The sequence below is a fragment of the Theobroma umbraticum genome, unplaced genomic scaffold, assembly GCF_002168275.2.
Source record: "Theobroma umbraticum cultivar Fairchild unplaced genomic scaffold, ASM216827v3 scaffold_89.0, whole genome shotgun sequence".
NCBI lineage: Eukaryota > Viridiplantae > Streptophyta > Magnoliopsida > Malvales > Malvaceae > Theobroma > Theobroma umbraticum.
The window spans coordinates 2,057,140-2,071,621 of NW_018397271.1; the positions used below are offsets into that span (position 1 = coordinate 2,057,140).

Below are 14,482 nucleotides of genomic sequence, written 5' to 3' on the forward strand. Positions count from 1 at the left end.
GCATAGGAATATAGTAAATTGGTTAAGTAAGGTATTTTTATAAAAACATCATAAGGGACTTATAAATGATTTAAAACTCTAGGTTAATAACTCAGACTTATGTAGTAAGTAAAGAAAGAGTAAAAGAAATTTGAATGAAACATTGAGGGGATATTATGGTTCTAAGCTTTTGTTTGATTGATTTTATTTCATTAAATTTATGATTCCTTTTTTTTTATTTTAGTTTCTTTAGATTTTTGGATCCTTAGATTCATTTGTTTGGATAAAATTAATGTGTGTTAATTTTAGTACTTTGCAATAGGAATTAAAACAATTCTCTATGGGAACGATACTTTACTTTCTATTATATTACTTATTTGCGATACATGCACTTGCATGAGAAAATCAAGAACAAGTTTTTAATGCCATTGTCAAGGAATCGATTTTTATTTTTTATTTTTTGGTTAATATTGATACCAAGCATCCTTAATTTTTGTCATTGTATTCAAAAAGGTAGAAATTTGGAAGTTGTTCCTTTTGATCGAAAATTGAAACAACTTTTTGAAAACTCAAAAGGTAAAATTTGCAAGCTTCTACCCAATTTAATACAATGGCTAATCAGGAAGAAAATATGTCCTTGTGAGATTATGCTTTATCTCTCATTCAAGGCCTTCATTCTAGCATCCATAGACCTACCATCCAAGCCAACAATTTTGAAATCAAACCAACAATCATTTAGATAAGTCAAACTTTTGTTCAATTTAGGGGACTGCTGAATAATGATCCTAATGTAGATATTGTGAATTTCCTTTAGATTTATGATACTTTCAGAAATAATGGTGTAATTGATGATGCCATAAGATTGAGGCTTTTCCCATCTTCACTGATACATAAGGCAAATAGTTAGTTAAATTCTTTTCTAGCTAAGTCTATTAGTACTTGGGATGATTTAGTAATTCTTGAAAAAAAATTTTCCAGCTGCTAAAATAGCAAATATGCGTAATGATATCACCTCTTTTGTTCAACTTGATTTCGAAACATTGTATGAGGCTTGGGAGAGGTATAAGTATTTTCTAAGGAGATGTCCACACCATGAGTTACCTAAATGGCTGCAAGTTTACACTTTTTATAATGGTTTGCTGGGACCAATTAGAACCACAATTGATGCTGCAACTAAAGGTGCACTTATGAGTAAATCCATTGATATAGCCTATAATTTGCTAGAGAAGATGGCTTCAAATAATTAACAATGGCCATCTGAAAGATTAGGGGCAAGAAAAATTGTTGATATCCATCAACTTGATGCAATTAATGCTTTGACTGCGCAACTAGCTTCTCTTACCAAGAAAATTGACAATTTGAGTGTTAATACAATCCAAAGCCCATTTGTGACTTGTGATTTATGTTGGGAAAGACATTCTAATGGCCACTGTCCTATTTACACTACAACAGCCCATTATGTTGGAAATAGGCAACCACAAAATAATCTTTATTCCAACACATAAAATCTAGGGTGGAAAAATCATCCTAATTTGTCTTGGAACAACAACCAAGCATCTTCATCAGCTCTTAAGCTAAATTTTTCTCTAGGATTTTCACCACAACCTTAAGCTCATTGATAACTTTATTTTATAGAGTTATCTTGCACTTTGATTAAACATAAAAAGAGTGAAGTCCTTTTATGTTTTAGTCATTTTAATGTAGTTTTTACATCTTTTTATTAATTAGTTTAATGCATGTTTGAGTATTTTTCATTGATTTCTTTTAGGTTATTTGTAGTATAAAAGTCCTATTTTTATCCTTTATTGATTTAGTCATTTGTTATTAAAGGTGTGTAAGCATGTGGGGTTTAAATGGGAAATAACTATGCAAAGATGCTTAAGGAGATTTCTGACCATGTTGTAGTAATTTGAGTGTAACTTGAGCTACCAAAGTTAGATCACTGAGATTTTAGACCACTAGAAAGTTAAAAGGAAAGGCTATAACTTTGATTTTTAGCACTTCACCTTCTTCTGATTGGATTATGGTCAAAATTGCACCGAATTCTGTAGGACTGTTGTAGAATGCACAAAAGCTAGGCAACGAAGGGTAGCGCTACAGCCTCCGACGGTGCAGTGCTAGGTTTGTTCAACCCATACCCTAGCACAACTAGAAGGGATCAATGCCGTGGCACTAACACTTACATAAAAAATTTTTTCTCCTTTCGATTTTTAGATCATGAGGTTATTATTGGGGGTATAAAAAGGGGCTTGTTACTTTCAAAAAAGGAAGCTAGATTATACCTCATTTTGGAAAAAATGACTGTGAAAAAGAAAAGAAAAAAGGGGATCTCTTTGAAGATTGACCTTCAAAAAGCTACACCAAATACTTTTCTCTCACTAGATTTGATTTTTCTCTCTATCATTTTTTGTAAAAATGCTTTATTTTTCTGAGAAGTTGAGTTTTATTATGGATATGCTAAGCTAGATTTCTATTTCAAGGGTTATGGTTAATATTAGTATGTAGTTCGGATTTTGTGCTTGGCTATTACATACTTTTTATGGAATCATTTATGTTTATTCAAATCTAAATTTATTTTCCATTTTATTGCTTGATCACCAATGAAATGAGTTTTGGTTTTTAGATGATACTTGAAAAAGTTAGTCTAAATAGACATTGATTTAGGTAATATATGTTCATTACACTTGAGAATTAAGTGGGTGATTTGCAAGTAGGGTAGATATACACCTATTTTTCACATATAGTCAATTGTTGGAACCTTAGCCTTGGAATTTGGCTTAGTTAAATTGCTACAGACATATAGAAATTTAATTAAGTTAGGCCATTGTACGATAACATGACGGAGAGTCATACATGCTTGAGGATTCTAGACTAGCATCAATTTTTCATTGAAGTGAGTAATTAGCCAGTCATGCATCTAAATAAAATACTAATTGAATCCATGATCCTAAGCTTTTACACCACTGCTTTTACAGTAATTTTGATTTGTAATTGCTAGTTTGGATTAGTCATTTAAAACTATTTTTCATTTCTAGAATTTTTGGTACTTGGATAAAATTACCTTGTTTGAATTTTAGGACTTAGTATAGATTTTGAATCAACTCCTTGTGAGATCAACAACGCTTCTTATCATTGTATTACTTGTTGAAGACCATGCGAACTTCTGTGAATTCCTTGCTTAATTGTGAAAATCTCTAAAGCAAATATATTGGTAATTTATCAAGCAACAAGTTTTTGGCATCATTGCCAGGGATCTTGTTTTAATATTCTATTACTTATATTAATACCAATTCAAGCTAGTTTTTGTTGAGTTTTAATTTTTTTTTATTTTTGGGTACTTAAAGTCATTGCATGAGAAGAGTAAGGAGTCTAAAACTTGTGCCGTGCGATTTGAAAATCAAGAAGACTTTTTAGAGATTACTTAGACAAAACTCTCAACACTCCAAGCAATTTGAAATAATGGCTAAAATCCAAGAGAACAACAAGTACAAAATCATGTAGCAGTGAATAATCAATCTTTGAGAGATTATGCGGTTCCTTTGGTTCAAGAACTCCATTCAAGCATTCGGAGGATGGTAATTCAAGCCAACAATTTCGAGATTAAGTTGGCCATCATTCAAATGATCCAAATGTTTGTTCAAATTGAAGGTCTCCCAAATGATGATCCTAGTGCCCGCAGTTCAAATTTCTTGCAGATTTGTGAAACCTTAAAATAAAATAGAGTTACTGACGACGTCATTCGATTGAGGTTGTTTTCATTTTCATTGTGGGATAAGGCCAAAGTTTGGTTGAATTCTCTCCCAACTAGCTTCATCACTACTTCTGACCACTTTACACAGAAGTTTCTAGCCAAGTTTTTCCCCCTTGCCATGACATCAAAGATGAGGAACAATATTACTTCTTTCACTTAGTTGGATTTTGAGCTTTTGTATGAAACATAGGAGAGGTATAAGGCCTTGCTTTGGAGATGCCCACATTATGGTCTACCCAAGTAGCTTCAAGTGCAGAGATTTTATAATGGGTTGTTGAATCCAATTTGGACTACCATTGATGTCATAGCTAGTGGTGCTCTTATGGAAAAGTCGATTAATGATGTTTGTTGGAAGAGATGGCATCAAACAAATATTAGTGGCATTTTGAGGGGGCCTTACCAAGGAGGTTAGCTGGTGTTTACAAGCTAGACACCATAAATGCTTTGATTAATCAGGTAGCTACTCTCACTAAGAAAGTTGATTCTTTTGGAGATCATTCAGTTCAAAGTCTCTTTATTACTTATAACTATTTTGGTGATGGTCACTCTAATGATCATTGTCCTATAAATACAGAGTCTGTTCAGTTTATGGGGAATAGGCATAAAAAACAACCCATATTCAAACACTTATAATCCAAAGTGAAAGAATTAACCTAACTTCTCTTAGAGCAACAATTAGAGTTCTTCATAAGCTCCAAGACTAAATTTTCCTCTAAGTTTTTCACAGCAACCTAGACCTTCGGTGCTAGAAAAGAATCCGTTTATAAAGGAGTTGATCATGCAATATATGCCTAAGATAGATGCCATTATTCATAGTCAAGTAGCTTTGTTGAAAAATCTTGAGACTTACATGGGGCAATTAGCCAATGCTGTTAACAATAATCCTCCAGGGACCTTTCCAAGTAATACTAAACCTAATCCTAAGAGGGAAGGCAAGGAACGTTGTATGGTAGTAATCCTTCGAGTGGAAAATAGGTTAGCGGTGGTAGTAAACTAGAAAAGCCACAAGAAAGGCCAGTCGAGAATGAATCAGAAGTTAGAAAGTCAGAAAAGCAAGAACAGGTCAAGGATGCACAAGCAACACCTCCTCCTTCATTTCCTTAATCCTTCCGAAAGCAAAAGTTGGACACTCAATTTTTGAAATTTCTTGAGGTTTTCAAGAAGCTCCACATCAACGTCTTTTTTACTGAAGCTTTGGAACAGATGCCTTCATATGTTAAGTTTTTGGAAGATATATTGACAAAAAAAAGATTTAGTGAGTATGAGGCAGTTGCACTTACGGAAGAGTGTAGTGTTATAATCTAGAACAAGCTTCTATTGGTCCCAAAGAGCATGCTAAAAGGGGGTGAATAGCACTTTTGGAATGATACGAAAATTCATTCCCAGTAAAGAGGTGATTAACAGTCAAATGTGCAAATAATGCTTTATTAACCAGTTAAAGGCAAACTTTAACCAATTAAGTCTTCTCTAACTTGCACATTGCTTTTCTATGTTAACCAATTAACAACAGCTTTAACTAACTAATAACTTTCTATTTTCAAGCACCTTCAAGCATTGTTTTTGGCTAGTCTCTTTACAACCGATTAATGCTCCCTTTAACTGATTGAAGCTTTTCTCTATTCATCTTTAACTGATAAAAATGGACTCCAACCAATTAAGAAGTCTTCGGCTTTAAATCTTTTGGTTTAGTGCCTTAGACAATCATCAATATTTTGAATTTGAATTTTTACGCTTCTTAACACTTTAACTTTGACCTTTAACCACTTAACTCCTTCCTTTTAACTTATTAAAAGGCTTTTGTTTTGCATTTAGCACCTACTTAACTGATTAAATCTTATGTTAACCAATTAACACCTTTTTGTCTGTCCTTACTGTAGTGCCTAAAATTGCTTTAATTAATTAAGGACCCATGTTAATTAGTTCAAACTAATCTGTCTTCATTAAAGCTTTTTCTTCTTTACTTGTTTAACCAATTAACACATCTTGCAATTGAATAAGCATCTTGACTTGCTTTGAAATACCTCATATATTAATGCATTTAAGCTTTCTCCTACACTTTTAAATAATATAATTAGACACCAATGAATGGGAATATTTTGTTATCATTAAAAACACATAGAGTCAACATTCTCTCTCTTTATTTTTGGTGATGACAAAATACTCCTAAATCAAGAATGCAATGTCTATATTCAATATGAATGCTTTAAATATTTATGCATAATGAATTGCTCCCCCTTAGTTAATGCATCTAATTTTCTTTAAAGATTTGTAATAAAATATTTATATCATCCACAGTAGCTAAATAAGATATACAATATCCATAGTAGTTAAGCAAAAAGATATATTGAATATCCATAATAACTAACACATAACATTCAACAAAACTATAACTAAGCATCACACACATAAATTAAACATGAAGACCTAACAAACTCTATTTAACTTAGTCTTCTTTCTCTATTTTTTTGTCATCATTAAAAAAGATATTCAAAACTACCCCTTAATGAGTGCATCTAGATTGCCCTTTAGTATTTAAATCAAATTTTAATGAATGGAAATCATAAGCACTCATACACCTAAGTCATACAAACTTATAGATATAGTTCAATAACTTCAAAAGTCAAGCTTATAGCTATATAAGAACAAATGTATGGGAGTTAAATCATTTCAAGAACTTGTTAAAGATTACTCAAATAATGTTCAAGTAAATTTTATCATTTTTTCATAATCAAAACAATAATAATTTTAAAGCTAATAGCTTCCACCAAAACTTAAGGACCCAGGGAGTTTTTTAGTTTCTTGCATTATTACTAGTTTTAAAATTTTCTAAGATTTGTGTGATTTGGGTACTAGTGTTTAAATAATGCCTATGTCTATTACCAAGAAACTTGGATTTAATGAGATACAATGTACTACTATTTCTTTGAAATTAGCAAATAAAACAATTCGACACCCTATTGGGATTATAGAGGATGTGTTGGTTAAAGTTGCACATCTCTACATTTCGGTAGACTTCAAGTGCTAATAAACTCATTAAGTTTACGCTCTAATTCTGACTACATATGGCATATAGGCATATCCCTATCCTATACACAAATCAATTAATATGATTATATGCTATCTCAATTTTAGTCTACAATAAACTTCTTTTCCCAAGTTTATTTAAGTTCCTAAATCAATTTAATTGCTGGCCAATCAGTTAAAAAGCATTAAGAACAAATTGGAATAAATAATTCAATTCCATTAAAGATAAGCAAGAAAAAGATTAAAAATTTAGTTTACATATGAGTTCAATTGCAATCCTAGAAAAAGAAAATTAGCTATCCATAATTACAAAAACAAATAACATTATATAAATTTCAACCATTGAGAGTAACAAGAAAAATAAAAGCTAAGGAAGAAAACAAAATGATTGATTGCAGCTTGTTTCCCAAGTTTCTGCCTTAACTTTCAGCCTCTTGAATCTCCAAAAGTTGTCTAACCTAATTTCTCTTCAAATATCCTATTTATACTAACAATCTTAACCTACAAGTCTCTAAGTTAACCTACTAATTCTAATTGGGTTTAAAAGTGTAATGAGAGGCCTAAACATCAATTGTCAACCTTAAAATTGCCATTCCCACAACAATACACCTAGTCATATTTTGATGAAATTTTCTCTATCATCAATGTAAAATTGGCAAAGTGATCTTATGAAAGTTGTAGCTTTGTCTCTTAGCTTTCCAATGGTTAAAGAATCGCATCATTTGAAGTTCTATAACGCAAGTTTTGGCCAAAACACTAAAGCTTATGCCAACAGATTTTCAAGTCTTTCAACACCTTAGTTTCCAAAATTAAACCCAATTCCCTTAATTCCTATAAAAATATAAAAATTAATAAATAATATTTAAATTAAAGGAAATAAGCATAAAATTAAAATAACTCACTTACAAATAAAATAATTATAAAAATAATTAAAAATAACTAAATTATAATTGAAAATTAAGGACTTAGCTAATATTTAATAACAAAATTGAAATAAAATAATTCTATAAAATAAAATTATCAAAAGCATTGTTTCCAACCTTTCAGTATCATACGCTCCACAATGTGTCAAGTTTAGTCCTTGAACTGTTATATTGATAAGGAACTTGATTATGTGAATAATGTTGATATACTTGTTTATGTTACCGCACATTGTGTTGAGCCCCGAATACTGGTGTATGAGAATAATAAGACCATGATGGATGATCCATAGCAATATAGGCATGGGATGCATGTCGAACGACAATTGTTTTAAACATATGAATATTTATATGAAATGTGATAGAGACCACACTTTATGTTGAGAAGTTTTGTATTGTGGTGGCCTTGATGAATAAAATGCATGTTCATAAATGTTGTAGAATTAATGTATGAATGCGATGGATGACTAACCCATGCATTATTAATTAGGCTTGCTTGGGCCTAGTGGGTCATACCCACGTAGGTCCATGCACCGATCATGATCCCTTTAAGAAATGGGATGGTAATTTTTAACTCATTTAAGTTAAGCTCCATATATTCAAAACAGTAATTGTATAGTAATTGTATGGACCGAAGACTAATACAAAAATGCATACACACAATCGAATGTTTTTTTATTTGAATGTTAGACATTACACTCTTAATTGAAATCTTTGTCATTATAAACAAAAAGAGAGATTATTGACTCCATTTTTTTTATGTTAACAAACCTCTATTAGCCTAACATGTATGCTTAAGTGTTAGGTAATATCATCTTACAATATACACAACAAAAAATAGGGTTTTACCAAAGGAATTGAGTCCATCAGTCAAATTCCATTTAAGGATACTGATGGAATGCTGACCAAATATTGAAGTGTGCAGTTCCTATGGAATATTGATGGAATTTTGCTAACGAAAAGTATTCCATCAGTAGTTGGTTGGTACATTATTGGTGCGAACAAAATGGTAGAGGTGCGAAGAATACCAACCAACGTACTCCATCGATAGAGATTGGTGATGAAATATACTAATGAACATGTCATCAGATTTTTTAATTGGTATCAACCTCTAGTTACCAACTCATTTACGAAAAGATTTTTGTCTGAAAATATATTTGTCATTTCAATTATAATTAATACTATTTTGATCTTTAGGTATTTACATCATCTTACAAAAAAGTGAAAAATCAAGCATTTGTTGAAAAATCCATTTGCGAAGCATAAATGATCGAGGAAATATCTTTATTTTGCTTGATATATTTTGAACCTATTATGCCAAGAAAAAGGAACTAGGTGCCACAAAATGATTATGGCAAAGACCTAGATGCACTCAATCATTTTATTGTTTTCACCCATCCTAGCCAACCTTTAGGTCAATAAGAGAAATGTAGATTTTGGGGGGAGGATAAGTTCTACATTGTGGAACTATATGTATTAATGAATTGTGAAGAAATATTACCATACATTAAGTAAGTTTAATTTTAAATTCTACGTAAAAATTACATATCATTTGCAGCTAACTTATTCTTATAAGATGTTTAGTGAAATGATGAAAAGAAAACAATATGATATTTTGGAAAAAGAATTGCAAAAAGTATGTGACGAAACATTTTGAAATTGATTTAAACAATATGTAAGTTATTGTTTTTATTAAACCTATTTGAAATTGTGTTAAATTAACACTTCTAATAATTATATGGCATGCTAGCAGATCGTGAAACATGCGAATCAACTTGATTCTTGTATCATTGAGATGTCTTATAGTCCTGAGCATATGGCGAGGTGCTACAAAGGTTACCATGTGAATGGATACGATTTCTGTATATTAGACAATGGAGCGAATCGTAAGATACTGAATAGTGGCATCTACATCAAAGGAAATTGCTACAAAAATTATGATTATGACTTTTACGGGCTATGATAGATATTATTGAGTTGGAATACATTGGTGTTAAAAACCAAGTTGTTTTTTTCAAATATCATTGGTTTGACATTGAAAAAGGTGTTAAAGTTGATCCTATTCATGTGTTGGTTAAAATTAGACACAACTCAATTCTTGCTAGTAATGAACTATTTGTTTTAGTTGAACAAGCTACTCGAGTTTACTATAATACATATCCATCAAACAAAAGAGATCAATGTAATTGGTGGGTAGTACACAGAACAAAAGCTAAAAGTCAATTTGACATTCCGAATAGTGATCAAGGTGATGGAAAAATTAAAGGCTCTATCAAGAATATGAATTAGCGCTCAATACAAGATTTGATTCTCTTTCAAGTGACCTTGGCAATAATAAAATTCTTGTAAATGGTGAATGTGAAGAGATTAATACATTTGTTGAAGACAAACATAATGATATCGATTACGAAAAATAGGAAGTAGTTGAAAGAAAAGATGAAGAAATAGAGGAAGATGAATACAAAGACGATGAAAATGAACTCGATGATGTGAACATGAAAACACAAAAAATGAGTTCACATTTTTAGATGATAATTGATGATGATTTTTTATTACTTAAATACTGTAAAGTTCTGACATTTAAATTTTTTGATGGGTATGCATTATGTTTTATGGTTCTTTAATGGTTATGCATTATATATCATGTTTAAATATTTCCTTAATTATCATTTCATTGTTAATTAATGAATTGTTTTTTTTTTGTATATAGACAATTCATAAACCAAGTGCAGTAGAGTGCCACAGATGATTCATCGAAGTAACATCCATCACGACCTTTCTCGACGTCAACATCCAATCATCTAGTAACACCATTGACTACACTAGCAAGTACTCTAATCCCTCCCCTCCCCCATTAGCGATGCCACCTCTATCAACTCTTGTCATTTCACCAACAACAGTGCCACCTCTAACCTCTTTAACATTATCTACTGTTACCGATGGAGGTGAAGATGGCTCTTGTTCGACCCCATAGATTTAGGGTTGAGGGCTCAATGTAAGCTTACCCACTCTCCCTGATTTGAATCGACATATCCATTTAACTCTACTTGAAAAAAGGTAGCTTTGACTCTACAACAAATACAACTATTACTTGAATAATGAGTATGAATTTTATTAATGTGTTCTAATTATGCTACATTACCTTTTCAGAGATAATATTGACCCCAACTATCACAAAAATAATCAAGAGTCACTTTAGTGGTCCCTAGCTTACAAGTAGGGTAGTTCCGGTTGACGTGAAAGACCAAATGTAACGAAAACTTAAGGTACCATTTTCTTTTTTAACAAAAATTTTAATTATTATTGATAAGTAAAAAAAAATTGTTTCAACACTAATATATTACAATTTTAATTAAGAAGTCTATTACTTGGGCCTTTACAAATGCTTTAACACTCTGGAAGATATGGGGAAAAATTTGCAAGGACTGCGTGTAGGATATGTTAAGGGACGAGTGTCTTAAAGCAAACAAAGAGGCCAACGTTTCAAACGTCATCAAAATGAAAAGGATGTCTTACACCTGAAAGTATAGGATGCCCTCATTAATAATGTTTGGGGTACCAAGGAGTGGCAACATTGATTTGATAAGGCCAAGTAGAATCACTTGATAGAGAAGGAAGGCACCATAATGAAACACATAAGCAGTTCCTTAACTTTTGTCATATATGCTAAAAGAATGGTACATGTTATTAATTCAAAATACTATATTTGCATATGAATTGTTATGATATGGATGTTGTTGTTATTGATGTACAAGAATATGAATACAATTGTTGTGATTTTGTGCAAGTAAACATGTAATAGTGTTGTGAACATATATAGCTAGGATATAATGTATATATATGATGTGCTTGTTATTCTTATGACTATGTTCCCATTATGCTGTGTTTGTTGGGATGTATTGTGTGGTTTTTGTGTTGGTATATATAAAATGTTTGTGTGGTGATTGTGTTGTATAGATTGTCTTGTTGTGATGTGTTGTGATGTAGAGAAACCATTTGTTGTTGTTGTCATTGTGTTGTGATCATTGGTATATATTGATTATCAGCTGTTGTGTTATATATATATATATATATATATATATATATATATATATATATATATATATGCAGTTTTGATAACTCTATTACATAGAGTTATTTTGCATATTTTAGGTACTAAACTAGCTAAGTCTTGAGTTTTAAGTTCAGATTTAATTAGTTTTATTTACTTTTCTTAATTTAGTTTAAATCAAGTTGAGTCAATTTAATTCAAGCTCTTTAGTTTAATTTTAAGATATAATGTCTTAAGTTTAGCTATCAGGAATTTAGACTCTTGTTTTTGAAAGTTCTCCAATGAAAAAGCCTTAAGTGGTAATGAATTGTACAAGTACAGCTAGGTGTTTCTCTCGTATATGCTGTAGTATTTCAAGCATAAATGGCACTCTAAAATCCAACTAACATGATTCTTAAGCCATTTGAAACTTAAGAGAAAGGGCTTAAACTTTGATGTTTATCACTTCACCCTGTTTAGATTAAATCATAGAGAGATATTATAATTCTAGGCTTTTTATTAATTGAATTGTTTTAGTGAAATTTTGCCCATCAGCTTTTAGATTTAATTTAGTTATTATTTGGTTTTCATTTGCTTTTGACTAATCACTTTAATTCGGCTATTTGAATAAGACTAGGTTGCGTTAATTCTAGTATTTATCAAAAGTTGGTATAATTCTCTATGGGATTCAGATGACATTTTACAATTTGTCCAACCACACCCACAAGTAAATGAAAAGTGGTGGAGAGTTTGTAAACAACGAGTGAAAAACTGTTAGGTTAACTTATTAAAATAAGTGTTCTATTTCATTATACAATCTATCATGTTTTCAAAAAACAATCATTGTTGACTTTTGAATTTATGTTATTTAAACCTTAAATTATGATTTTTCTTTTTTTAGAAAACATATGCCTTTATATTATCGCATAAGTACAGTCAAGAGTCACTGTCTCAATTAAAGTTCGATCTGCAAGCATGGCTCGACCTATTGGAGGGGTAAAGACCACTCAAACCCACGTCTATGAGTTTGGCACCAAGGTGTCGGCTACACCACTACTCAATGCAGCTCAAATGTCCGAGTTCACTTGTGGTCTAACCCTAACTGGTAATGTTGTCGCCCTTACATAGAATCCAAGGATTATGAGAAATTGGAGAAAAATATGGGCAATATGAATAACCCCATTTTAAACTTGGACTCGACCCTCACGCAAATCCTCCATTACGTGAAGTCGAAAACAAACCTAAGTCTTCATCAAAATAGTCGATCTCTTCTAACATTGAGGAGACACAACTGAGAGATGCTTTAGATAGCTTGTATGTTATTGTATTTTGATTGTACAAAAAATATTACAATTAGTAATTTTTTCTAATTATAATATATATTTTATAAATATTTTCAATTTTTGTATTAATATTTAAATGTATTTGTGTTTTTCATTTGAAATTACAATAGGGAACAATAAATTTCAATTTTCGTAAAAACATTTTGTGTGCCCCATTAAAATACTGATGAAATTATTGATGGATTTTAACAATATCAATGGATTGTGACTCGTTCTACTAATAGAAAAGTCATCTATAAAGAATGTGCCAACAAATTTAAGCACTTACTAATTAGTCAAAATATCGACAGATTCACTCTCTATTGACCAAAATTCCTAACGGAATGTTCCGTTAGAGAATTATCAGCGAATTTCCCCACTCTCAATGAAATGGCCTTTACCAACCAAGGTATATCTAAACGAATACTTATGGAATTTTTCATCATTGTTCTATTAGTAATTTAACTTACCGATGGATTTTCAACCTTTACCTTCCGTTGGTAAATATCACAATTTTTGTAGTGATTCCTTAAATAAGTTTGATCTAAGAACGGAGAGGACAAAGGCTAAGTCAGTAAGTTTCATCAAGAAAAGTCAACCCAAACACGAGGTGATCAACTACGACCTTCTTGAGTAACGAAATTGATCCAATGAAAATCAAGCAATTTACAGATTCATCTTAGTTTATCAAAGGACACAAGCTCGAGCTATTGAATTTGAACATGTCCAGCGGTAAGATAAAGATTTAGAATTTTCCAAAGGACAACCCGAGTCGACCAAAGGAATCCTGTCAACCGATAATCAACAAGAGGAATGAATCTAATAGACTAATGAAGAACATTAAGCAATTAACCTATGCACGTCAAACAGCTCCGCAGGTCACGTGTGCTTGAAATCTGCTGCAACCTACAAATTTAGTTCAAACGATTCTAATATAAAAGGGAAGAATTAGAGTGAAAATTGGTGTGCTGTTAAAAGTTGTATACATATCAAGGTGTGATCAGATACACATTACTTCTGCTTGTGCATTTAAGTCGAGTGTTGGAGACACTTGATGAGGTTTTATACCTAGGAATTGAGCTTGGGATAGTTCCCTTCGTAAATGCTTGGTGAACGTTGTTAATTTCAATAGTTTACTAAAGATTTTAGTTGAAAATCCTTGACAAGAAGCGTCAGGATAGCGGATCTAGTCATGAAATAAGATTTATATATTTTTTATTGTGATTTTCCATTATCATTTCCAATTGAGTAATGAATTTTTAGTATTGAAAAAGTTAATAAATTTTCATTGTAAATATTATTTGATATTCTACTGAAAATTAAATATTAGAGATATGTTTTGTCTATCTTTTGGGAAGTGCATTAGTAAAAGTTGAAGCATAAATAGTTATATGAAAAAAAAAATTCTTAAATAAGAATGATTGAATACATTTCGTAGTTTTTAACTACATAAGAT

General features: G+C 31.2%; 1 non-coding gene across 1 annotated transcript; it reads right to left on the reverse strand.

The window, feature by feature from the left end:
* Window positions 1-971: 971 nt before the first annotated feature.
* On the reverse strand, window positions 972-1,078 carry LOC149526502 (small nucleolar RNA R71). Its single transcript, XR_016351942.1, has one exon. It is a non-coding gene; the product is annotated as a small nucleolar RNA R71 (small nucleolar RNA).
* Between the last annotated feature and the right edge of the window lie 13,404 nt (window positions 1,079-14,482).